This window comes from Carcharodon carcharias, chromosome 6 (genome assembly GCF_017639515.1).
Source record: "Carcharodon carcharias isolate sCarCar2 chromosome 6, sCarCar2.pri, whole genome shotgun sequence".
NCBI classification, from domain to species: Eukaryota; Metazoa; Chordata; class Chondrichthyes; order Lamniformes; family Lamnidae; genus Carcharodon; species Carcharodon carcharias.
Genome location: NC_054472.1, coordinates 130,433,127 through 130,458,023, shown reverse-complemented (window position 1 = coordinate 130,458,023; position 24,897 = coordinate 130,433,127). Strand labels below are relative to the sequence as shown.

The 24,897-nt window shown below is 46.6% G+C and overlaps 1 non-coding gene across 1 annotated transcript; it reads right to left on the bottom strand.

Annotated features, from left to right (window-relative positions):
• Positions 1-615: 615 nt before the first annotated feature.
• On the bottom strand, positions 616-687 carry trnaa-ugc. Its single transcript has one exon. It is a non-coding gene; the product is annotated as a tRNA-Ala (tRNA).
• Between the last annotated feature and the right edge of the window lie 24,210 nt (positions 688-24,897).

Sequence of the window (24,897 nt, the reverse complement as noted above, 5' to 3'; positions counted from 1 at the left end):
CTCTGCTGTGTCTGTCCTACAAGTGGGACAGGACATACCCAGGGATGGTGATGGTGGTGTCTGGGACATTATCTGTGAGGTATGATTCTGTAAGGATAACTATGTCAGGCTGTTGCTTGACTAGTCTGTGGGACAGCTCTCCCAATTTTGGCACAAGCTCCCAGGTGTTAGTAAGGAGGACTTCGCAAAGTCGACAGGGCTGTGATTGCCGTTGTTGTTTCCGGTGCCCACATCGATGCCGAGTGGTCCTTCCAGTTTCATTCCTTTTTTGCGTCTGTGTAGCAGTTTGTTACAACTGAGTGACTTGCTAGGCCATTCCAGAGGGCATTTAAGAGTCAACCACATTGCTGTGGGTCTGCAGTCACATGTAGACCAGACCAGGTAAGGTCAACAGATTTCTCTCCCTGAAGGACGTTAATGAACCAGATGGGTTTTTACAACAATGAGCAATGGTTTCATGGGCATCATTGGGCTTTTAATTCCGTATTTTTTATTGAATTCAAATTCCACCATCTGTCGTCGTGGGATTCAACCCGGGTCCCGAAAGCATTACCCTTAGCCTCTGCATTATTACTAGTGCAGCATCACTACGTAATCACCCCAAAATTAGCAATATGGAGATGCTGGGGTTTGAACCCAGGACTTCATACATGCAAAGCATGTGCTCTACCACTAAGCTACAACCCCATAGTAACTACAGCCCTGCAACTATTCAAGTACTTTTATGCATCAGGCATCTACTCCCTGCAATATACAGTGCTGACATCTGAGACCTACAGTGCACTCCACAATGCTCAGCATTGTATAATGGGACCTGACAGTGCCTCAGATGCTTACAGCCTACTCCCCATGTGCTACACTCGTTGGAATACTGATTTATACTTTAGTGAGAGGGCTTCCCACAATGTGATTCACACACTTGAATATTTCTCCTTAGGCTAACCATAAAAAAGTGCTGCAAAGTAAAGGTCCTACCCTCAGCTGAATCTTCACTCTTAAAGGTCTATCTGTTTGCAATTCATTGTGTCAGCTCTCTTGGACTTGTTGAATAAAGGAAGGGAATGAACAGGAATTAAACCCCTTAAGACATGACCAAGGGGCATGTTTCAGGCAGCTTCAAAGGCACCTCCACAGAGCCTAAACCAATATGGCGTAGGGTCTGTGTCCAATACTGTTTAGTTAGACCATAAGACATAGGAGCAGAAATTAGGCCATTTGGCCCATCGGGTCTGCTCTGCCATTCAATCATGGCTGATAAGTTTCTCAACCCCATTCTCCCGCCTTCTCCCCGCAACATTTGATCCCCATACCAATCAAGAATCTATCTATCTCGGTCTTAAATACACTCAATGACCTGGCCTCCACAGCCTTCTGTGGCAATGAATTCCATAGATTCACCACTCTTTGGCTAAAGAAGTTTCTCCTCATCTCTGTTCTAAAAGGTCTTCCCTTTACTCTGAGGCTGTGCCCTCGGCTCCTAGTCTCTCCGACTAATGGAAACATCTTCCCCATGTCCACTCTATACAGGCCTTTCAGTATTCTGTAAGTTTCAATCAGATCCCCCCTCAGCCTTCTGAACTCCATCAAGTATAGACCCAGAGTCCTCATACGTTCCTCATATGTTAAGCCTTTCGTTCCTGGGATCATTCTTGTGAACCTCCTCTGGACCCTCTCCAGGGCCAGCACATCCTTCCTGAGATACGGGGCCCAAAATTGCTCACAATATTCTAAATGTGGTCTGACCTGAGCCTTATAAAGCCTCAGCAGCACATCCCTGCTTTTATATTCTAGTCCTCTCGAAATAAATGCCCAACATTCCATTTGCCTTCCTAACTACCGCATCAACCTGCAAGTTAACCTTAAGAGAAGCCTAGACTAGGACTCCCAGGTCCGTTTGCACTCCAGACTTCTGAATTCTCTCCCCATTTAGAAAATAGTCTTTGCCTCTATTCTTCCTACCAAAGTGCATGACCTCACAATTCCCCACATTGTATTCCATCTGCCACTTCTTTTCCCATTCTCCTAACCTGTCCAAATCCTTCTGCAGCCTCCCCGCTCCTCAATACTACCTATCCCTCCACCTATCTTTGTATCATCTGCAAACTTAGCCAGGATGCCCTGAGTTCCTTCATCTAGATCATTAATGTATAAAGTGAAAAGTTATGGTCCCAACACTGATCCCTGCGGAACCTTGCGGAAGTCCATTAGTTGTGGGAGCTTGCCCCCATAGCTTTTGCACGTATTTTCTGTTCAGGAGACGGGCACAAGGACTAACTTCTATCTCAGTTTTTTTCTGGATGTACAATGAAATTATAGAAACCTTAGTTGGAGAGAGTCCAACAATGTAAATGAAGGATTACCTTTGTAGTTTTCATACAGAAACAAGGCTTATTATTTTAGTGCTGTTGTGAATGTACATCTTTCTTTAAAAAAGCACAGATGTGGCAGGATTTTGGGGTCATCAGGCAGGTGCGGTGGGTGGGACCGGGTGCGGCCGGGAAACGGCCTACCACCTGCGACCGACCTCTGACCATTATTTCATGATGGCTGACCAATTAACCGCTAGACAGTGTGAAGTGCATGTGGAACGGCCCAGCGCTGTCGGGGTTGGGGCAGGAGGAGAGCAAGCGCAGAAGTCTGCACAAGCATGGGGAAGCAGACAATGAAAGCCCCATGAAGGCAGAGAGCTGCCTCAGGGAGCTGAAGGATTTTAAACCCTTAAAGAAAAATTTTAAAATCCTGGAAAAAATTTCCACAAATAAGAATCACTCACCTAAACATGTTGTTGATAAAAATTCTGCCCAAACTTTCTTATTTTTAAAAAAATTATTATCGGAAACATTATCCCACCTGTGAATAATGTTCCCTCAAAATTCCAAAGGCCGCCTGGCCAATTTGCCAGCTCGCCAGCCACAAGGTTGAATGGGCAGCAAAAAATATCAGTTAATTAATTGATTTATTGCCTTAATAGGCCTCTTAAATGTCGGTGGGTAACATGCCAACTCTCATGCGTGCCTGCCAACTGAAATATCACGCGAGTGTGCAATGACGTCGGGATGCTCTCCAAATGTCGTTGTACACTATCTTATGCTCGGACGGGCCCGCGCCCACCCACCCACAGGACATAAAATTTTGCCCATGGACCTTTTTTGAATGGTCTTATGAAGGAGCTCTTCGTTCAGGACTTCAAGGTTTGTTTTCCTACCTTGCTTCGGTCAGCACTCACAGTCTTCAGCGTCAGGCTTCACAGACAGCAACACATCACTTTTAGAGGGGCTTACGAGCAGGTCTCTATCTACCAGATAATTCATATGTGGGTGGCCTTTCAATGACTGCAGGGCAAGGTCTTGCTTGGGGAAGGGTGAGAAGTGGCCTCAGGCAAGAGAAGAGGCTACAGGATGACAGCTGTACAGGGGAAAGGAGGGTATCCCAGGATATGTGTAGGGGCACATGTTGATCTGTGCTAGTGGCCTCAAGATGGTGAAGTCTGAGGAGGCAGCCTCCAGAGGACAGATGGACATGTGAGGGTATGTGTGTGAGAATGAGTGGTGATGTCCCTTGAGCTGACAGTGAGTGAGATGCCAATGAATGTGTGATGGGCTTGAGAGTGTGAGTTTCGAGTGATGAGATGGTTGCCATACTCTGGCTGCACAGATATGATCATTCATCCTTTATCTGCATTGGATGGCTGTTACGAAAGTATAATAATTTTCATAATATTATTCTGGTTTATTGTCAAGTATGTTGATGGATGAGAGTGTGTATGATTCTGTATGTGTGATTTAATTACTTTTTGAGTCAGGTTTATTGCAAACTTTAAATTCTCAAAAGAAGCTAGGTGTAGAAATATACCTGAAATGCTAATGAGCAAACATGGATCCTGCCTTAGCATATAAGTTGTGAAGGGAATTTGTATTTTTAGATAAATGAAGGGATTGTTTGGATTTAAAAGGGCTGTTAGTCTGTTTACAATTAGCCAGATAAGCAAGGCTAAGGCGTGTTTATTTTTCTCAAAGGTTACTAACAATATTGGCAACATGAAAGTTTTTATATTATGGGAAAGGTACAGTTCCAATGGAATTTACATATTAAGGAGAGAGAAACATATATAAAGGAGAGTGAAAGGCTATATTGGGGGCCATGTAAGATCTAACCAGTGTGTGTGAAACAGCCTTGAAGAAGCCTCTAGCCATTTGTGCATAAGTCTGTTGTGTCCAATAACTAAAGTTGAAGAAAGCCATTTGGAATTCCACTGTCAAGTGGGTACTGTGTTAGCTTGCTGTTTTTTTTTCAGATCTAAAATCTATTTTGGACTGTTGCCTTAAAGGGGCTGTGTAATTGGGAGTCCGGTTAATTAGGAATTTTAGGAGCTGTTACAGTATTAAGTGACTGTAGGCTTATGCATGTGCTTGAAATCATTTTTGTTAATAAGTATTTTAAATTAATTTTTAAAATCCCTAAAGGTCTTGGTTGACTCATTACTTCTGAATTCAGTGCGCACATCTTCTCGTAATAAATACAAATTGCAAAACCATTGTGATAACATGGCCAAGTTTCCCTTGTGGACTTGGTCTGCCTGGCACACATTATCTGCCACGTCATAACAATGGACAACCTCTTCGGTGCCACATTGGCACTGATCACCACTGCCATCGTCTACCAAGCCGAAGTGGTAATATAGCTAGCCCTCCTGCGACCAGAGTGGGGGTAGAAGGCATCACAGTGGACATCCACAGACTCCAAAAGGTGCTCGGGTGATGCAGTCTTCTTGCCTTTTGGGGCCAAATCTTCTTTGCTGCAGTCCTGGGCTGGAAGCACTGAGCACAGCTGTTCTTTAAATGTGGTGCCTGGCGTGATGAAGCAGCGAGGTGATGGTGTGGCAGACAAATCGGAGCCTGCCCACCATCAAAACGGGAATGCATAATTAGTGCAGTGGGTTTGGGATGATATGGCGTGAAAAGCCACCATTGCGGCCGATGGGCAAAATGGTGTTTTACTCACCCGCTACCACACTTAGTGCAAATCTGGGATGATTCTACCCCCGGTTTATGTTTCTACAAGCAAGCTTGCCTTCATAGACATAAGGACGAAGAAAGAACAGAGGAGTGGGATTAATTGCCTCTTTTAAAGAGCCAGCACAGCTATGATGGGCTAAATGTTACAAGATTCTATGAAACTATAGCTGTAAAATTCAGTTGTCATGTGCCTGAGGGTTTGGCACCATGGGTATTGTTACAGGTCTAAAATAGCATTTGCTCTTCACACGTGCATGCATTGCTGGGGTGACCTCACTGGATGATATTTGGGTAGGTTGTCAGTGCAGGCACTGGCAGCATTCACTGGAAGTAGGCAGATAAGCAGATTGTGATGTCAACCAGGCTGTACTGATTTGATTCCAGCAGTGCCATTTTCATCTTCAGCACTGCAGCTAATGCCCTCTCTTAATCTCTCACAGCAGAACAAGCGTTCAGTTGCAGGAAGGATCACACATACACACATGCACACAAATGCGCACACACACATACACACACATACACACACGCACACAGCCAGGCCTATTTAAAGGGATCATTAACCACCTGGACACAAACACAAAAGCAAACTACAGTGGATGCTGAAAATCTGAAAGATAAACAAAAAAAGGCTGCAATACTCAGCAGGTCAGGCAGCATCTGTGGAGAGAGAGAAAAAAGTTAATGCTTCTAGTCTGTGAACTTTAATCATAATTGAGAGAAGTTAAAAACGTTGAGCAAGTGAAAGGGGGAGGATGGGAAACAGAAGGAAAGAGAAAGCCTCTAATAGGGTAGAGGATAGGAAAGATTGAATGACATAGGGTTTCATAAGAGACAAGCAAAGAAACAAAAGATATGTCTCGAGGAAGTGTGAATAGCAGGATAGCAGCTGTCCAAATGCAAAACGAGGGAAACGAGAGAAACGAAAGAAAAAAACCCAGAAAAGAAACACAAAACAAAGTGGAGACAGAGGTTATGACCCACAACAGGCTACAGCTTCAATCATGGCTGCTCCAATGATGGACAGCACCATCTCTTACATGAAGATGAGGGCGTGCATTCATGACTGTTCTCCACCGATTAGGTCTTACTGCTTGCAGGTGTGCATCACCTTGTCCTGCATGAGAGAGGGAAATGTGTCACTGAGTCTGGTGCAATATAAACACATTGAACATGAGAGATGTGCCTGTCAGGGTTGAACAGCTGGGTTTGTGTGCAAAGTGTGAGATGTGTGTGTCAGGCTTGTAGCAATGCGTGTAAGGGTCAGGTGAAGTTTTGAATATGAGGCCTGAGTTGTGATTGCTAGTGAATGTTGGTAGGTGAGTGAAGGGACAGTCATGAATTGAGCAGATTGTGAGGCTAGTGGTTCACTTGTAAGGATATTGCATTTAAAGATAGTTTCACTGACCTTGGACCACTTGTGGCACTGTATCCAGGTCCTTGCAGTTACACTGCTGGAATCAGCCATGACAACTATCTGCCTGTTCAGTGACTGTCTGGAGAGCTTGCTGGTCTGCTGGACAAAGTAAGTCTCTCCAGCTGTCCCCCAGTGCTGCATCAGAGGTACTTGAAACACATTCTCTGCCCATTTTTCAGCAATCCTCCTGCCCAGATACTCCTTGCCAGCCCCTTCCAGGACCTTCGATAGCTAGAAAGCACCTACCTTTAAGAAGGGAAGGCTGGCTTTAAGTAGCCCAGGTTGGCTTTAAGTGGTGCTAGCCCCTCATGATATTGCATCCCCGAATCAATGTAGCCACTCAGCAGTGTTCTTAGCATTGGTTGCACACTATCGTCATGGTGATGAGCAGGCAACACAAAGCTTGCTTGCTGCCTGCACCGCAATCAATGGGCACATCGCAATCGACACATCTATTTTCAGGCTTTATTAAATTTCACAGCTAATGAATGATGCCTGCATTCACAAGTGGAAACATAAATTAACAATGTCACTTCTGGCTGCGATTTATTAATGGCACTTGCTTGAAACATAACCATTCATTTTTTTTTAGTATTATTTCAACGTAGTTTGTACAAATTTTAGTGGGGAGTTTTAGGAACTTGAAGGACATTTTAATACCTACCATTATGCCATGGGAGCTGCTTTTCATACCCTCTGGAACTAACCTGCCAGCACTTTGAAAATCCCTAAAGGAGATTAAATATTAATTCAGAACCATCTCAGCTTCAAACAGACCTTGATCGAGTGTTTAGCCATGCAGCTGGTATTACTGTTTAAATAAAAAAAAGACTGCAAATGCTGGAAATCTACACAAGCATCCAAAAGTGCTAGAAATACATTTCAGGTCAGTTGGTATCTTTAAGGAGAAACGACGCGTTTAAGGAAAGCTGAAGGAAACCTGGAAATTTGAACCCCCACCTCCTGCTTCAAATCCTTTTGGGCCTATAAAAGAAATTTCCTTGTAGCTCTGATGGTTCTGATGAAATAATTCATCCAAAATGTTGCCTTTCGTCCTGCAGGTATCTGCTGCCATGTTGTATCTTTTCTGCGGTTTCAGCTTTTTAATGAGTTACCTTTTACCTAAGCCATGAGATCGAATAACTTTCTTTTGCATTTCCAGGGTGTACATTCTTTACAAAGGTCAAAGGGTGTAAAAATGACCTTCGTTGCTGGGTTAATGAAGCAATAGTGAACTCCACCCAATTCTAGAAGTCCCTGTCCACCACCAGCATCCTCCACTGACTGGCTGAACTTCACAGTATCACAGTATCTTTGCAGTGCAGAAGGAGGCTATTCAGCCCATCAAGTCTGCACTGGCTCTCTGATAAAGCATTCCACCTAGTCCTGCTCCCAGCCTTATCCCCGTAACCTTACACATTATTTCTTTTCAGGTAGCAATCCAATTCCCTTTTGAATACCTCGATCAAACCTGCCTCCACCACCCTTTCAGGAAGTTTCCTCAAGACTCCAAACATCCTCAGAGTGAATAAATTTTTCCTCCCATCACATTTACTCCTTTTGCCAATTATTTTGAATCTGTGCCCTCTAGTTCTTGATGTTTCCTTTAGTGGGAACATTTTCTCACTATCTACCCTGTCCACACCCCTCAAGACCTTGAATACCGTAATGCATACTTATTCTTAACATGAATCTTTTCGCTTTTAATCCCAGTCAATTCCTCCAGGTGAAAGCTGTTGCTATGTCCATGGACCACTGTCTTTTTGTGCATATAAGAATACATTTCTTGTCTTTTTGTAGGAACAGGAGTGGGAGTTGGCCATTGAGCCCCTCAACCCAGTGCTGCCTTTCAGTTAGATCATGGTTGATCTGTATCTCAATTCCACTTATTCAGCTTTTTCCTATGATACTCTTCTACCAAAGAAAAACCTCTCAATCTCAGTCTTGAAAATGTCAATGGTCTTAGCTTCCACACCTGTCGAGAAAGAGTTCCAGATTTGCGCCACCCTTTGTGAACACACACTGAACACATTACCTTCTTCTATTACATTGATAATTGTGTCAGAGCTGTTTGCTGCTCACACTCTGAATTTCAGAATTTTACTAACTCATGCATGAGCTGGCATTCAGTTGGCATAGGCCATAGGGAGTGTGTGGGGGCCTGAGGGGTATTGAGGGTTATTGAGGAGTGAGAGCAGGAAGAACATTTTTTGTTTGTTGTTATTTAAACACAATGCTGGAGCATAGAGGCAGGCCTTTCACCCAGCCCGCTTCTGCTCTCGTCTGGGGTTGCCTGCCCTGGCTTGTATTTCAGCCTATTCTCTCCCTCTGACCGAAAATGAGACTTGAGGGCAGCCATTTTTAAAGGTGGGGTTCACCGAGGAAGGAAATCTCCTGACTCTGCGCTCCCAACCTGGGGACAAAACTCTGGGCCTATGCTTTCAATTTCCAACCAGCCTTCACTATCATGGGCTTCATCATATTCCAATAGAAAGAGACTACTTCAAGTTTAAGGAACTGTGGTTGAGTGAGTCGGGAAGCGCAAGGGCTGCATTGCAGTTGAAGGTAGCACACAAGCACTGGCAGGGTGGGGGTGAGGGAAGTAGCCACACATTAGGAAAACTTTGTATAAAGTGACCATTCCTCCGCAGCTGAGACAATTCAGGCACAACCACATTGATATGCTTGGAGTCGGGCCTATAAATTAACTGCCCACTCAAGCAACGCAGAGGCATGAAAGTGCCACCAAATCCTCCAGAGCTTATCACCACTCAGGCACAGACTACAAACTAATAAACGTTTTAGTGGACTGTAGAACAATTGGACGACAGGACAAGTTTACAATCTCTTTGCAAAAGCTGGCCATAGAGCAGCCAGTGGTGGAGGTGCTCACAGCCCCTTGCAATGTCATCATCCCGGTTTGCCAGTCTGCCCCATGGTTCAAGCTAACAGCGCAACCTTGCAGCGCAGGTTAGGAGAATGTCTGCATTTGAGGTGAGAGCACAGCATGCAGCCCAATGGGCAAAGCTGCCACCTGTCCATCGGGTGGAGTGGGGCAGAGGTGGGTGAGGTTTCGGGCAGCCATGCAGTGCACTAATCTCTGGCCATTCAAGTGGTGGCCAGCACTCTCTGGAATGCATTAAGGGGGCCTTCAGATTTAACCAGGAAAGGTTCTTAATACACCCAATCTAACCCACATATCTCTCTCTTTCATCCTGCAGGAGGAGTACATCATGGAGCCTGGTGACCTAGCTGTATGCCTCATGGCTTACAGAGAGTGAAGATGAAGGAGAAGAGAGCGACGGAGGCACTTGGCTGGCCAGAAGGAGGAGCAGCACCCTCAGAAAGAAAGGACAGATGGGGCTCCGTAGCACGCTGCTGAAGAGCCAGAGTGCTCCAAAGCTGTTCAGTGCCTAGCTAGACCCAGGGTCTATAGACGGCACTTGTCATTCCTACAGGTGGCCGAGAACCAGTATCGCCAAAGCCTGCGCACGTCTTGGGAACTGGTCGGTCACATCTGCCACCTGCTGCAGGATTTGGGGCCATGGGGACATGGAGGGCATCCACAGCCAGTGGCAATGAAAGTGACCACAGTGCTCAATTTTATGCCAGTGGGCCCTTTTAGGGCTCCAAAGGTGACTTCTGTGGGATATCACAAGCCTTCACCCACAAATGCACCCATGAAGTCATGGGTGCCATATTTGCAAAGGCAGACAATTTTCTGCATTTTGCCTGGGATCAGGAAAGCCAGGAAGCCAGAGCGCTGGGATTTGTCCAGATCTCAGGTTTCCCACAGGTGCAGGGTGCCAACGACTCCACACATGTAGCACTCAGGTCTCCATGGCAACAAGCGGTCAACTACATCAACCCCAAAGGTGCCGCGCATCACCGTCGCCTGTTGTGCCCTTCACAAACTGGCACCGCACAGGGAGAGGAGCCTGCTGAGGAGGAGATGGAGGAGCTGCATGTCACCTCCAACGAGGAGGACATCAACAGGGGTAGGGGTGAGGAGGTGATGAGACCATCGCACTGGCCAGATGAGACAGGCGTATTTGGGAGGCCCTCATAGCTGGAAGATGATGATGACATGCAGTGCGGAGACACCACAGATACTCACATTACACCTGTGGATGTTTGACTCCTTTCTGGCTGATGGCAGTGCACATACCCTCTGAGATAAGGCTCCTGTCATGGAGACACAGCAGATGTCCATGTTCCCTACATTTCAGGTCAAGGAACTTCACATGGCTTATGTGAATGTCTGACTCCTGTCTGGCTGATGGCAGCTTACTTGCAGTCTGTGAACAGGGTCATATCGTGGAGATACAGCAGGGAAACTTTAACTTCACCTGATCTTATGGAATCTTTCGTGAGCTGAACCCTTCAGGACCACACTGTCACCAGGCACAGGTGCTGATGAAATGGGGGCCAGCTGCACCTCAAAGGTGCTGGGAGCACACAGAGAGAATGAGGGAACTCTGTGTCACCTGCCCAAAACATTCCGGCAGCAATGATAAGCCCCATCGAGATGCAGATATGACCAATGTGTCCAGTGACAATGAAGACGCACCATCAGTGTGCTGGGAAGGTTGCACAGAGCAAAAGGAAGAGGCCCTGGGCTGATATACCTGCCTTTATCTTGTGCAGGAAGCAATGTTTCACATCTGAGTGACACGAACACTGCTCATCATGACAAGGAGCCATAGGCAAGGAGGCATTATTGAGAGTTTATTTACAAAAGTGAACATTATGTACAAGTGATTAACACCTGCGCCCAGGCTGTGCAACTACATCGACTTAACGCCCCTCCGTCCTTTTCAATGGTTGGCGGAGAGGAGGGCTGTGGCTGCAGGGGTGACCAGGATCGGGAACATGCTGGGTGGCGGAGGACTGGGCTGGATGTTCCCGCAGGAGTTGGCGCGTCGCGCGTCTGTGAGTGTCCAGGTCGCAGCCGATGCCATCCAAGACCTGAGAACGGTCATGCTCGGACCCGATGTAATTTTAGGTCTTGAGGTGGCCCAGGCGCACGGTGGTCTTCCGTCTGAGCGTTCCGCTGTTCTGACGGAATTCCACATTGGCCCCAAGCCCCGAACCCTCCCTCGGGTGCTGATGCCCCGCAATATAAGCCGCCTCAGGGACATGCCCTCTGTGCCTTTTGCCACGGCAAAGAGGAGCTTTTTGTACGGACTGCTGCTGCACACCTTCCATTTTCTCGCCCTTGTCCGCCGCCCGGACACGCTCTGGCGTGCCTTGTTGCCGTCCGGCGGTGGAGGCCCCTGATGGGAGGCCCTCTACGGAGGTATCCTCCCCCTTTCTATCGGGGACCTGGGTTGGAGAGTGTTGCACGCAGCAGTCCCCTATAATAGGAGAATGCATAGGTTCACAGACTCTCAGGACACATGCCCTTTTTGTGGTCTTGTGGAGTCCGTGGACCATGCTTATATAGGGTGTGGTAGGCTGCACTCCCTTTTTATTTATTTGAAAAACCTTTTATTGATGTTTTGTTTGCACTTCAGCCCCACGCTCCTGATCTATGGGCACCCGGTGTGGAAGGGGGTCAGGAAGGAGGAGGACCTCCTCGTGAACCTGCTCCTGGGCCTGGCCAAGTTGGCCATTAACAGGTCCAGGCAGCGGGCGATCGACGGGGGAGTCCCGCCCGATTGTTTGTCCCTCTTCCGCGGCTACGTTCGCGGCCGGATGTCCCCGGAGAGGGAGCACGCAGTGTCTGCTGGCACTCTCGAGGCCTTCCGTGCCCGGTGGGCACTGCGGGGACTGGGGTGTTTTGTTGACCCCTTTAATCACATTTTGATTTAAAGTTTATAAGTTTCCTTTAAACTTTGTTCTTGGTTTACAGCTGACCTGAATTAGGGGCTGTGCCTGATTTATCCCAATTTTGTTAATTTGGTTTTATTGGTTTTAACTCGAAAGAGTTACATCGACTTAACGCCCCTCCGTCCTTTTCAATGGTTGGTGGAGAGGAGGGCTGTGGCTGCAGGGGTGACCAGGATCGGGAACATGCTGGGTGGCGGAGGACTGGGCTGGATGCTCCCGCAGGAGTTGGCGAGTCGCGCGTCGCGCGTCTATGAGTGTCCAAGTCGCAGCCGATGCCATCCAAGACCTGAGAACGGTTGTGCTTGGACCCGATGTTATTTTGGGTCTTGAGGTGGCCCAGGTGCACGGTGGTCTTCCGTCTGAACGTTCCCCTGTTAGGACAGAATTCCACATTGGCCCCAAGCCCCGAAACCTCGGGTGCTGGTGCCCCACAATATGAGCCGCCTCGGGGACATGCCCTCTGTGCCATTTGGCACGGCAAAGAGGAGCTTTTTGTACGGACTGCTGCTGCACACCTTCCATTTTCTCGCCCTTGTCCCCCGCCCGGACACGCCCTGGCGTGCCTTGTTGCCGTCCGGCGGTGGAGGCCCCCGATGGGAGGCCCTCTACGGAGGTGTCCTCCCCCTTTCTATCGGGGACCTGGGTTGGAGGGTGTTGCATGCAGCAGTCCCCTATAAAAGGAGAATGCATAGGTTCACGGACTCTCAGGACACATGCCCTTTTTGCGGTCTTGTGGAGACTGTGGACCATGCATATATAGGGTGTGGTAGGCTGCACTCCCTTTTTAGTTATTTGAAAAACCTTTTATTGATGTTTTGTTTGCACTTCAGCCCCACGCTCCTGATCTATGGGCACCCGCTGCGGAAGGAGGTCGGGAAGGAGGAGGACCTCCTCGTGAACCTGCTCCTGGGCCTGGCCAAGTTGGCCATTAACAGGTCCAGGCAGCGGGCGATCGACGGGGGAGTACCGCCCGATTGTTTATCCCTCTTCAGCGGCTATGTTCGCGGCCGGATGTCCCTGGAGAGGGAACACGCGGTGTCTGCTGGCACTCTCGAGGCCTTCCGTGCCCAGTGGGCACTGCGGGGACTGGGGTGTTTTGTTGACCCCTTTAATCACATTTTGATTTAAAGTTTGTAAGTTTCCTTTAAACTTTGTTCTTGGTTTTACAGCTGACCTGAATTAGGGGCTGTGCCTGATTTATCCCAATTTTGTTAATTTGTTTTTATTAGTTTTAACTCTAAAGAGTTACATCGACTTAACGCCCCTCCGTCCTTTTCAATGGTTGGCGGAGAGGAGGGCTGTGGCTGCAGGAGTGACCAGGATCGGGGATGTGCTGGGTGGCGGAGGACTGGGCTGGATGTTCCCGCAGGAGTTGGCGCGTCGCGCATCTGTGAGTGTCCAAGTCGCAGCCGATGCCATCCAAGACCTGAGAACGGTCGTGATCGGACCCGATGTAATTTTAGGTCTTGAGGTGGCCTAGGTGCGCGGTGGTCTTCCGTCTGAACGTTCCCTTGTTCGGACAGAATTCCACATTGGCCCCAAGCCCCAAACCCTCCTTCGGGTGCTGGTGCCCCGCAATTTGAGCTGCCTCAGGGACATGCCCTCGGTGCCTTTTGGCACGGTAAAGAGGAGCTTTTTGTACGGACTGCTGCTGCACACCTTCCATTTTCTCGCCCTTGTCCGCCACCCAGACACGCCCTGGCGTGCCTTGTTGCCGTCCGGTGGCGGAGGCCCCCGATAGGAGGCCCTCTACGGAGGTGTCCGCCCCTTTCTATCGGGGACCTGGGTTGGAGGGAGTTGCATGCAGCAGTCCCCTATAATAAGAGAATGCATAGGTTCACGGACTCCCAGGACACATGCCCTTTTTGCGGTCTTGTGGAGTCCGTGGACCATGCATATATAGGGTGTGGTAGGTTGCACTCCCTTTTTAGTTACTTGAAGAACCAGTTATTAATGTTTAGTTTGCACTTCAGCCCCACGCTCCTGATCTATGGACACCTGGTGCGGAAGGGGGTCGGAAAGGAGGAGGACCTCCTTGTGAACCTGCTCCTGGGCCTGGCCAAGTTGGCCATTAACAGGTCCAGGCAGCGGGCGATCGATGGTGGAGTCCCGCCTGATTGTTTATCCCTCTTCAGCGGCTACATTCGCAGCCTGTTGTCTTTGGAGAGGGAGCACGCGGTGTCTGCTGGCACTCTCGAGGGCTTCCGTGCCCGGTGGGCACCGCAGGGACTGGGGTGTTTTGTTGACCCCTTTAATCACATTTTGGTTTAAAGTTTGTAAGTTTCCTTTAAACTTTGTTCTTGGTTTTACAGCTGACCTGAATTAGGGGCTGTGCCTGATTAATCCCAATTTTGTTAATTTAGTCTAATTCGTTTAACTCTACAAGAGTTACATCAACCTAACCTTCCTAACCTTGCTGCTATGCCTTGGTGTCACCCCGACATCCACAGCAGAGTTGAAGGCAGCCTGCTGACTGCAATGCCCTGTCTATGATGACCTTGATGGACATCCTCAGGAGGACCAAGACCCAGCGGATTCCGGTCTGCTTTCAGGGTCCTGCTTGTGGCAGTGGCATCCCTCTCGGCCTGTGGAGCTGGAGCTGCGGAGATCACAGGAAGAGGGGATTCGGATGACCCAGACACTCCCGGCGTCACCTGGTTGGATGGCCCCAGGGGTTGCACCTGCTGATCCTATGGTTTCCAAGGGCCCTTGGCTAACTTTTTGAGGAGAAGGGGAAGTTGGAGTGAGATCAAGCTGCCCCGCACACCTCTTGCATTGACAATGTTGAAGGCCAACTATGGCGTCAGCGATGGAGTTCAGCCCACAGAGAAGTGCAGGACCAATGTCTTGGGCCAAGGTCTCCACAGCGGCCACCACCCTACCAGTGTTGGTACCTGTGCATTGGCATGCTGGCTCTATAACCTCAGACTGAAGGCGGACAGACTCCTCCATCGTGCCTTGCAATCTGAGGAGTGCAGTGGGCATCTCTTCCTGATATTCCAAAGCTTGCCTTTGCAGATCCAGCAACTGAAGTATGTCTGAACTCAGAGGCTCGTCATCTGACTCAGACTCAGCAGATGATTGGCCTCCAGCGGTCCTCCAATTGCCGGAGACCTGGGAAGTCCCTGCCACCACCTGCTGTGGCTCAGACAGTGTGATCTGCTTACTCAGATCATGATATTGAGGCTACTCTAAAGCTAGTCCCACTGAGGTGTGTGTCTCTACACTGGTGGAGGGTGTGGGTGAGCACTGTGATGGGTTTTCAATGACGGTTTCAGCAGATTCCTCTTCTGAGGTATGTTCGCAGCTTGAGTCAAGGACCTGGGTTCTGAACCCCCTCAGCTGTTTCCCACATGTGCCTGCGAAAGCAAGGAAAGATAATTAGTGCATGGCAGTGAAATCGGACATATCATTCATGGCATGGTTGTCTGATGGATGTTGCACTGCTGCAACCTCACTTGATTGAGCACCGCCGACCTCACTGTCAGCACAGGACCGATCTAGATCTTCACCAGCCTGCTAGATGACTCTATTTTCCCAGTCCATGAGTACCTTGATTTCAGGCATTCCTCCACCAGTCTGCTCCCTCTTCCTTTTGTTGTTACCAGTTTGTCCTGCATGAATACAGCTGGAGAGTATGTAAGCAGGATACCTGCCAGGCCAGACGATAAGCATGCCTGGCATGTGTGGGTGGTGAGGGGTGCCATGGACGGGATGGGAACAATGAAGGTATGTGTGACAGAATGAATGGTGATGTCCCTTGAACAGGCAGTGAGTGAGATCCCTGTGGATGCATGATGGGTTTCTGAGAATGTGAGTTGAGAATGATGAGAAGAGTGACTTACCCTGGCGGAATGGAGGAGATGATTCATCCTCTTTCTGCACTGGGTGGCTGTCCTCTTTTGCAAGGTGTTGGCGCTGACCACCTCTGTCACCGCTCCCCCCTCCCCTCACCCCCACACACACACACACCACCCCCCCCCCCCAACCCACCCAATGCAGGATTGGTGACGTTGCTTGCTGACCTTCACCCAGAGCAAGGGTAGAGGACATTGCAGCAGGCCCCCGCTGCATCCAGAATATAAAGAACAGCAAGGATTGACAAAAAGGTTAATAAGGAGGGAAAAATTAATGTATGAGAAAAAGCTAGCAAATAATATAAAGACAAATAGTAAAAGTTTCAATAGATATTTAAATGAGAAAAAAGTTAACAAAGTGAACATTCACCCTATAGAGAGTGCAGCTGGGGAATTGATAATGGAAAGTAGGGAGATGGAAGATGAATTAAACAGATATTTTGCTTCGGTCTTCACTATCGAGGACACAAGCAAAGTTCTGGAAACAGCTGTAAATCAGGAAATGGAAGGGAGGGAGGAACTCAGGAAAATTACAATCACCGGGAAGTGACATTGAACAAATTGTTGGGGCTGCGAGCTGACAAATCCCCAGGTCCGCATGGACTTCACCCTAAGGTCTTGAAAGAAGTGGCTAGTGAGATAGTTGATGCCCTTGTTTTAATTTTCCAAATTCCCTAGCTGCGGGAAAGCTCCATTAGGTTGGAAAATAGAAAATATAATTCCTTTATTCAAAAGGGAAGGGAGACAGAAAGCAGGAAGCTATAGCCCAGTTAACCTAATACCTGTCATAGGGAAAATGTTAAAAGCTATTATTAAAGGTGTTATAGCAGGGCACTTAGAAAAATTCAAGGCAACCAGGCAGTCAACATGGTTTTGTAAAAGGGAAATCATGTTTAACAATTATTAGAGTTCTTTGAATGAGTCACTTGTGCTGTAGATAAAGGGGAACCGGTATGTGCTGCACTTAGGTTTCCAGAAGGCATTTGATAAGATGCCACATCAAATGTTATTGCGGAAAATAAAAGCTCATGGTGCAGGGGGTAACATATTGGCATGGATAGAAGATTGGCTAGCTAACAGGAAGCAGAGATTTGGCAAAAATGGGTCTTTATCTGGTTGGCAGGATGTGACGAGTGGTGTGTCACAGGGATCAGTGCTGGGGCCTCAACTTTTTACAGTTTATATAAATGACTTTGATGAAGGGACCATAGGAATGGTTGCTAAATTTGCTGATGACTCAAAGATAGGTTTGAAAGTAAATTGTGAAGAGGACATAAGGAGGCTACAAAGTGACATAGATAGGTTAAGTGAATGGGCAAAGATCTGGCAAATGAGGTATAATGTGGGCAAATGTGAAATTGTTCATTTTGGCAGGATGAATACAAAAGAAACTTATTATCTAAATGGTGAGAGATTGCAGAGACCTGAGGTTCAGAGGGATCTGGGTGTCCTAGTGCATGAATCACAGAAGGTTAGTATGCAGGTACAACAGGTAATTAGGAAAGCTAATAGAATGTTATCATTTATTGTGAGGGGAATTGATTACAAAAGTAGGGAGGTTATTTTTCAATTGTACAGGGCATTGGTGAGACCACATCTGGAGTATTGTGTACAGTACTGGTTTCCTTATTTAAAGAAAGATGTAAATGCATTAGAAACAGTTCAAAGAAACTTTACCAGACTAATACCAGGAATGAGCGGGTTGTCTTATGAGGAAAGGCTGGACAGGTTAGGCTTGTATCCACTGGAATTTAGAAGAGTAAAAGGCGACTTAATTGGAACCTTTAATATCCTGAGGGGACTTGACAGGGTGGATGTGGAGAGGATGTTTCCTCCTGTGGGAGGATCTAGAACTAGGGGTCACTGTTTAAAAATAAGGGGTTGCTCATTTAAAACAGAGATGAATAGAAAGTTTTTTTCCCTCAGAGGATTGTGAGCCTTTGGAACTCTCTCTCTCAAAAGGCGGTGGAAGCAGAGTCTTTGAATATTTTTAAGGCAGAGCTAGATAGATTCTTGATTAACAAGGGGGTGAAATGTTATCGGGGTAGGCAGGGGTGTGGGACTGAGGTTACATCCAGATCAGCTAGGTTCATATTGAATGGTGGAGCGGGCTCAAGGGACCAAGTGGCCTACTCCTGCTCCTAATTTGTATGTTCGTACGTAGGTTCGTATGTAAGTGACGGTGACCTTGGATGTCCTAACCTCCGCGTGCTGTGGACCTGAATCTGTTCTGTGCTCATCAAATTGTGATCCCAAGCCTGTTCTAGAACTAGGTCACAGCGAGGTGTGTGTCTTTGCGCTGGTGGAGGGTGCAGGTGAATGCTGTGATGGGTCGTCATCTAGTTCGTCCTCTGGATCCTCACCCAAGGTGGTATGGGGATGGGGTTGATGGGTTGGCTGCCTGTGCCTCTTTTCTTTTTCATGCTGATGCCTATCAAAGAGAGATGGGATTATTAGCAATTATCTGCTTAGTGACAAATATAACAAAGCCAGTTTCGTTAGCTGAACAGAGAGATGGTGATGGATCCTCACTGGGTTGGGACACGCCGATCTCACTCTTGGCACAGGCACAGGCCTGTTCTTCACCACCCCTCTGCTGCCCGCCCCTCAAACTCTGTGAAGGGCCTGAGTTCAGGCATTGCCCCTCCAGTCCAGGATCTCTCCCTGTCATTGTGGGCGATCTTGTCCTACATAAAGACAGATCGACAGATCGCAAGCAGGATGGATGCCAAGGCAGATGCTAAAGATGCCTGCCTTCTCTTGGTGCTGAATGTGTAAGGGCTGAGATGTGAGCTGCAAGGAATGTGAGAAGAGGTGAAGATGTCAAAACGTGTCTGAGAGAGACAGTGGTGATGCCCCTTGCGTTGGCAGTGTGTGAGATCCCTGTGAACTGTCAGGCTGTGAGTGTCTGGTGGGCTTGTGAGAGTGAGAGTTGAGAGTGAGGAGAAGGTTGACTTTACTCTGGTGGAGCAGATGAGGTCATTCATCATTTTCCTGCACTGGTGGCTGTCCTCCTCTGGACCACGTTAGCACTGACCACACTGGCGACCTTTTCCCAAGCCAGAGTGGTGAGGTTGGTGGGCCTCCATCTCCCATCACCAAGGTGAAGGATGCCCCAGTGCTTTGTCACTAAAGTTGGGGCCAGTCAACAGCTTTCCTTTGGGGGCCATCACTCACCACAACCAGTCTTGGGCTGCAGAGATTTAATGATGTGCTTGGGTACAGCTTAAATATGGCGCCCAGAAAGATAATCCAGTGAGGTCATGGTGGGGAGTGGACATATTGTAGCCGACCCCACCATGAAATCTGACATTGATCATGTTCATGCTATATAATAAGCTGAAAAGCGGATGATCTGGCGTGGAAACCCACCATTCCGGCCGACGGGAGATGCATCGCTTTTCCCACCCACCACCGTACTTCGTCTCCAGAGCAGAAAATTCCGCCCATAGATTTAGAACTAAGAACAGGAGAAAGTTATTCAGACAAACGTTTGCAAAGTTATGTCAGAGATAAATTGTTGAAGCAGATTTCATAGCAACAGTTAAGAGCGTGTTAAATAGATGATTGAAGGAAATGAAAATAAAGGGAAATGGGAGCAAGACAAGCAAATGGATTAGGACAATAGCTTGTGTGGAAAATAAACAGCAACAAGGACTGATTAAGCTGATATCTCAAATCAAATCAATCAATTTCAATTTATTACCTGTTGGAAACTGCTTTTGGGTACGTTGCTCCTTCATTCAAGAACACATATAAATGTATAATGACAATAAAGAATATTACCCTATCACAAAAGTCTAATTTTGATATGTATATATATTTATATATATATATTTATGTATAAATGATGAAATAAAGAGACTTGATTGACCTTTACTCAATAACTTTGACAATGTACTAACCATATCCCTATTGATGTAATCTGCAGCATTTTTAAATAATAGCCCAAATGTCTAGCACAAAAATAGTTAACGTGTCATGAACTGATAGTTTTTGCACCATACAGAATTTTGAGTTATAGTCACAGTTAATTTTTTATCACTTGCTCAGTAACTGGTAGACTGGAGTTTTCTCCAGCACATGTGTTACCAAGAGAAAGAACTAAATCTTATCAGGTTACTGCAGACCCCCATCCATCTGAGAATGGAGTTTTACCATGATGGCTATCTTATGATTATTAAAGTTGTGGACTGATGAGTTACAAGCACTTAATAAATTATGCAAAGCTCCAGCGATATAATTTTAATCAGATATTAGATGAAAGTCTAAGCTCTTAAAAAGTAATTTACCCTATTATTACTAAAGAAACATTACTAAAAAATCTCCAATGATGTAACAATTGTCACTAGAGTGTACAATACATCAAAAAGACTTTTCTTACAATCACAGAAACATTAAAGTAGCAGTTAAGTATTGTGGCTAATATATTGTATAGCCCAATCTACAATATTAGCTCTAAGAGACAATATTCTGTGTTCATGCTGGAGGCAGGGAGCATCGCTTGTGAGACCCTAATATTGTGAAGCTACAGTATTATTTTAATGACAGAATTTTGCAGGCAGTAAGCTCATGCTTTTAGAGGATGCACAGCTAGCAGATCAAAGGGAGAATACTACTACTGGTTTACAAATGTTGAATGTGAGTAGAGCTAGGATTCAGGCCAAAGCTGACCATTACTGTCATTGGATACATCAGCGTCTGCACTAAACGTAGCAGCAGGCCTTCAAGCATCAGATGACAGATCAGTTGTAGATCTCCTTGTCTGCTGACCTAAATCCCAAGGAGAATGTTCCCATGGTCATTGACTAGTAGACATGACAGCCATGCAGAAATGGTTGCTGCGCTCTTGACAGGTGTGGCCAATTGGGGTGCACTGACCCTGCCATACCCTCTTTGATGTGATAATCAGGGAAGAACCACCCAACATTATGGTTAATCAGAAATTGACATGTTTTACTGGTTTTCCATCCCAGTTTCCTTTAAGAAGATGAACCTTCAGCTACCATAACTGTCAAAGAGGGATATTCACCTCTGTCTCCAGATGTTGCTTTGTGGTTCCTGGCTGCTGGTTGGTAGGCACAAAGGATCTCTGCTGCAGTCTAATGTCCATCAGTAGATCATCCTCTTTTTCCAGACACATCATGAGAGGGATTCTAATTGACAAAACTATTCCTGACAGTAGTGGTGTTCAAGCAAAAATCACTAATTTATATCACTAGGCACGAAGGCGTACAACAGAATCAGTGCTACAAAGTAAAATGTTGAAGAGAAACAGCTACAAAATAGCTGAAATTCTTGCCATGACATTCTGAAATTTCAACGCTGGTACCTATTTTTAATAGTTGTGGGTGACATCAGGTGTCATGGACAGCAGAATTGTGGAAATGAGTGTGAAAGTACTCCAAAATGAAAGTGTTAAAATGAAGCAGGTGTTTTACTGGGATAGGATGGGTACAGCAGAAAATAATGAGCAGTGACTGAACAGTCACACAAAGTATGATGTTTTTTGTTCATTCTTGGGATGTGGGTATTGCTAGTAAGGCTGGCATTTTATTATTCATTCCAAGTTGCCTTGAAAAGTTGCTGGTGGTCACTCCCAGAGGGCATTTAAGTGTCAACCATGATGGTGTAGGACAGGAATGTAATGTAGGCTGGATCAGATAAGGTTGGCAAGTTTTCTTCCCTAAAAGACATTGATGAACTAGTTATGCTTTCAAGCCAATCCAACATCCTCATGGTGGCTTTCACTGATATCAGCTTCGAATTCACATACACAAAATTATTAGTTCATGCTTCTTGATTGCTTGTCCAATTCCATGTGAGGAAGTAATGACTTGTATCTTGTGTAACTTGGCATAGGTTGAAACAACTAAAATAAAAACATTTACGACAGAGTTTTCATGTTGAATAGGATGCCTGTGCCTGATTGCAGGGTTTAATTTTACAGGTTGCCATGGTCCCCACTCCAAGATCATGGCTGACCTGATTGTGGCCTTAACTCTACTTTCCTGTCTACCCTGATAACCTTTGACTCCGTTGTTTATCTCACTCCCTTGTCTACCTAAAAATATTCAATGATCCTGCTTCCACTGCTCTCTGAGGAAGAGAATTTCATAGACTAACAACCGCCTGAGAGAAAAAAATTCTCACATATGATAAATGGGAGGCCCCTTATTTTTAAACTGTGTCCTCTATTCTCTCCCCAGAAAGAAAAACATTGTCTCAGCATCCACCCTGCCAAGACCCCTCAGGATGTTATATGTTTCAATAAGATCATCTCTCATTCTTCTAAACTCCAATGGATACAGACGCAAACTGTCCAATCTTTCCTCATAAGGTAATCCCTTCAACCCGGGAATCAGTCAAAGTTAAGTGAATCTTCTCTGAGCTGCTTCTGATGCATTTATATCATCGTTTAAGTAAGGAGACTAAAGCTGTACACAATACTGCAGATGCAATTTCACTAAGAGAGGGAGGAGGCGATGGCATAGTGGTATTTCCAACAGACTAGTAACCTAGAGACCCAGGGTAATGCGCTGGAGACCCAGTGGAATTCGAATTCAATACAATATCTGGAATTAAAAGTCTAATGATGACCATGAAACCACTATTGATTGTTGGAGGAAAAACCCAACTGGTTCACTAACGCAGTTTTAAGGAAGGAAACCTGTTACCCTTCCCTGGTCTGGCCTCCATGTGATTCCAGAACCACAACAATGCCTTAAATGCCCTCTGAAATGGCCTAACAAGTCACTCAGTTGTAAAAACAAGTCAATAAGGAATGAAACTGGACAGACCACCCAGCATTGACCCTAGGCACTGTAAACGACATTGGCAAACTCAACCCAGTTTACTACAATTTGGGGGCTTGGGCCAAAATTGGGAGAGCTGTCTCACAGGCTAGTCAAGCAACAGCCTGACATAGTCAGGTAATGTTCCAGACATCATCATTGCAATCGCTGGGAATATCCTGTCCCACCGGCAGGATAGACCCAGCGGAGGTGATGTCACAGTGATATACAGTTGGGGGGGGTATTGCCCTGGGGAGTCTTCAACATCGACTCCAGACCACATGAAATCTCCTGGCATCAGGTCAAACATGGATAAGGAAACCTCCTGCTGATTATCGCATACTGTCCCCCCCTCATCTGGTGAATCAGTGCTCCTCCATTTTGAACACAACTTGGAAGAAGCACTGAGGTGGGAAAGGGTGCAGAATGTACTCTGGGTGGGAGACTTCAATGTCCATCACCAAGAGTGACTTGGTAACACCACTACTGAGCAAACTGGCTAAGTCCTAAAAGACTACTAGACTGGGTCTGCGGCACGTGGTGAGGGAGCCAACAAGAGGGAAAAACATTCTTGACCTCATCTTCACCAATCTGCCTACCACAGATGCTTCTGTCCATGACAGTATCAGTAAGAATGATAATCACACAGTCTTCGTTGAGATGAAGTCCCACCTTCACATTGAAGAAAGCCTCCATCATGTTGTGTGGCATTACCAACATGCTAAATGGGATAGATTTTGAACAGAACTAGCAACTAAAGAATGGGCATCCAAGAGATGCTGTGGGCCATCAGCAGCAGCAGAATTCTACTCAACCATAATCTGTAACCTCATAGCCTGGCATATCCCCCACCCTACCATTACCACCAAGCCAAGGCATCAACCTTGGTTCAAGGACGAGCACAGGAGGGCCAGAAGCAGCACCAGGCATACCTAAAAATGCGGTATCAAGCTGGTGAAACCACAACACAGGACTCCTCGCATGTCTATCAGCATAAGCAGCCAGCGATAGACAGAGCTAATTGATTACACAACCAATGGAAAAGATCTAAGCTTGACAGTCCTGTCACATCCAGTCGTGAATGGTGGTGGACATTTTTTTTTTATTCATTCACAGGATGTGGGCTTCGCTGGCTAGGCCAGCATTTATTGCCCATCCCTAGTTGCTCTTGAGAAGGTGGTGATGAGTTACTTTCTTGAACCGCTGCAGCCCATGAGGTGTAGGTACAACCACAGTGCTGTTAGGAAGGGAGTTCCAGGATTTTGATCCAGCGACAGTGAAGGAACAGCGATATATTTCCAAGTCAGGATGGTGAGTGACTTGGAGGGGAACTTGATGGTGGTGTTTCCATCTATCTGCTGCCCTTGTACTTCTAGATGGCAGCAGTCGTGAGTTTGGAAGATGCTGTTGGAAAAGCCTTGGTGAATTCCTGCAGTTTACCCTATAGATGGTATACACTGCTGCTACTGTGCATCAGTGGTGGAGGGAGTGAATATTTGTGGATGAGGTGCCAATCAAGTGGGCTGCTTTGTCCTGGATGGCGTCAAGTTTCTTCAGTGTTGTGGGAGCTGCACTTATCCATCACATTCCCGACTTGTGCCTTGTACAGGCTTTGGGGAGTCAGGAAGTGACTTACTCGTTGCACAATTCCTAGCCTCTGACCTGCTCTTGTAGCCTCAATATTTATATGGCTGGTCCAGTTCAGTTTCAAATCAATGGCAACCCCCAGGATGTTGTCAGTGGGGGATTCAGCGATGGTAATGGCCATTGAACATCAAGGGGCGATGGTTGGAATCTCTCTTGCTGGAGATGGTCATTGCCTGACACTTGTTTGAAAATTACTTGCCATTTGTCAGCCCAAGCCTGGACATTGTCCAGGTCTTGCTGCATTTGGACTGTCATGTAGCTACTAATGTATATAATATTTTGGAAAATATTTTTCTTTTAAAACAGAGGTTTAGTCTACAGGCGGGTCTTAACTGGAT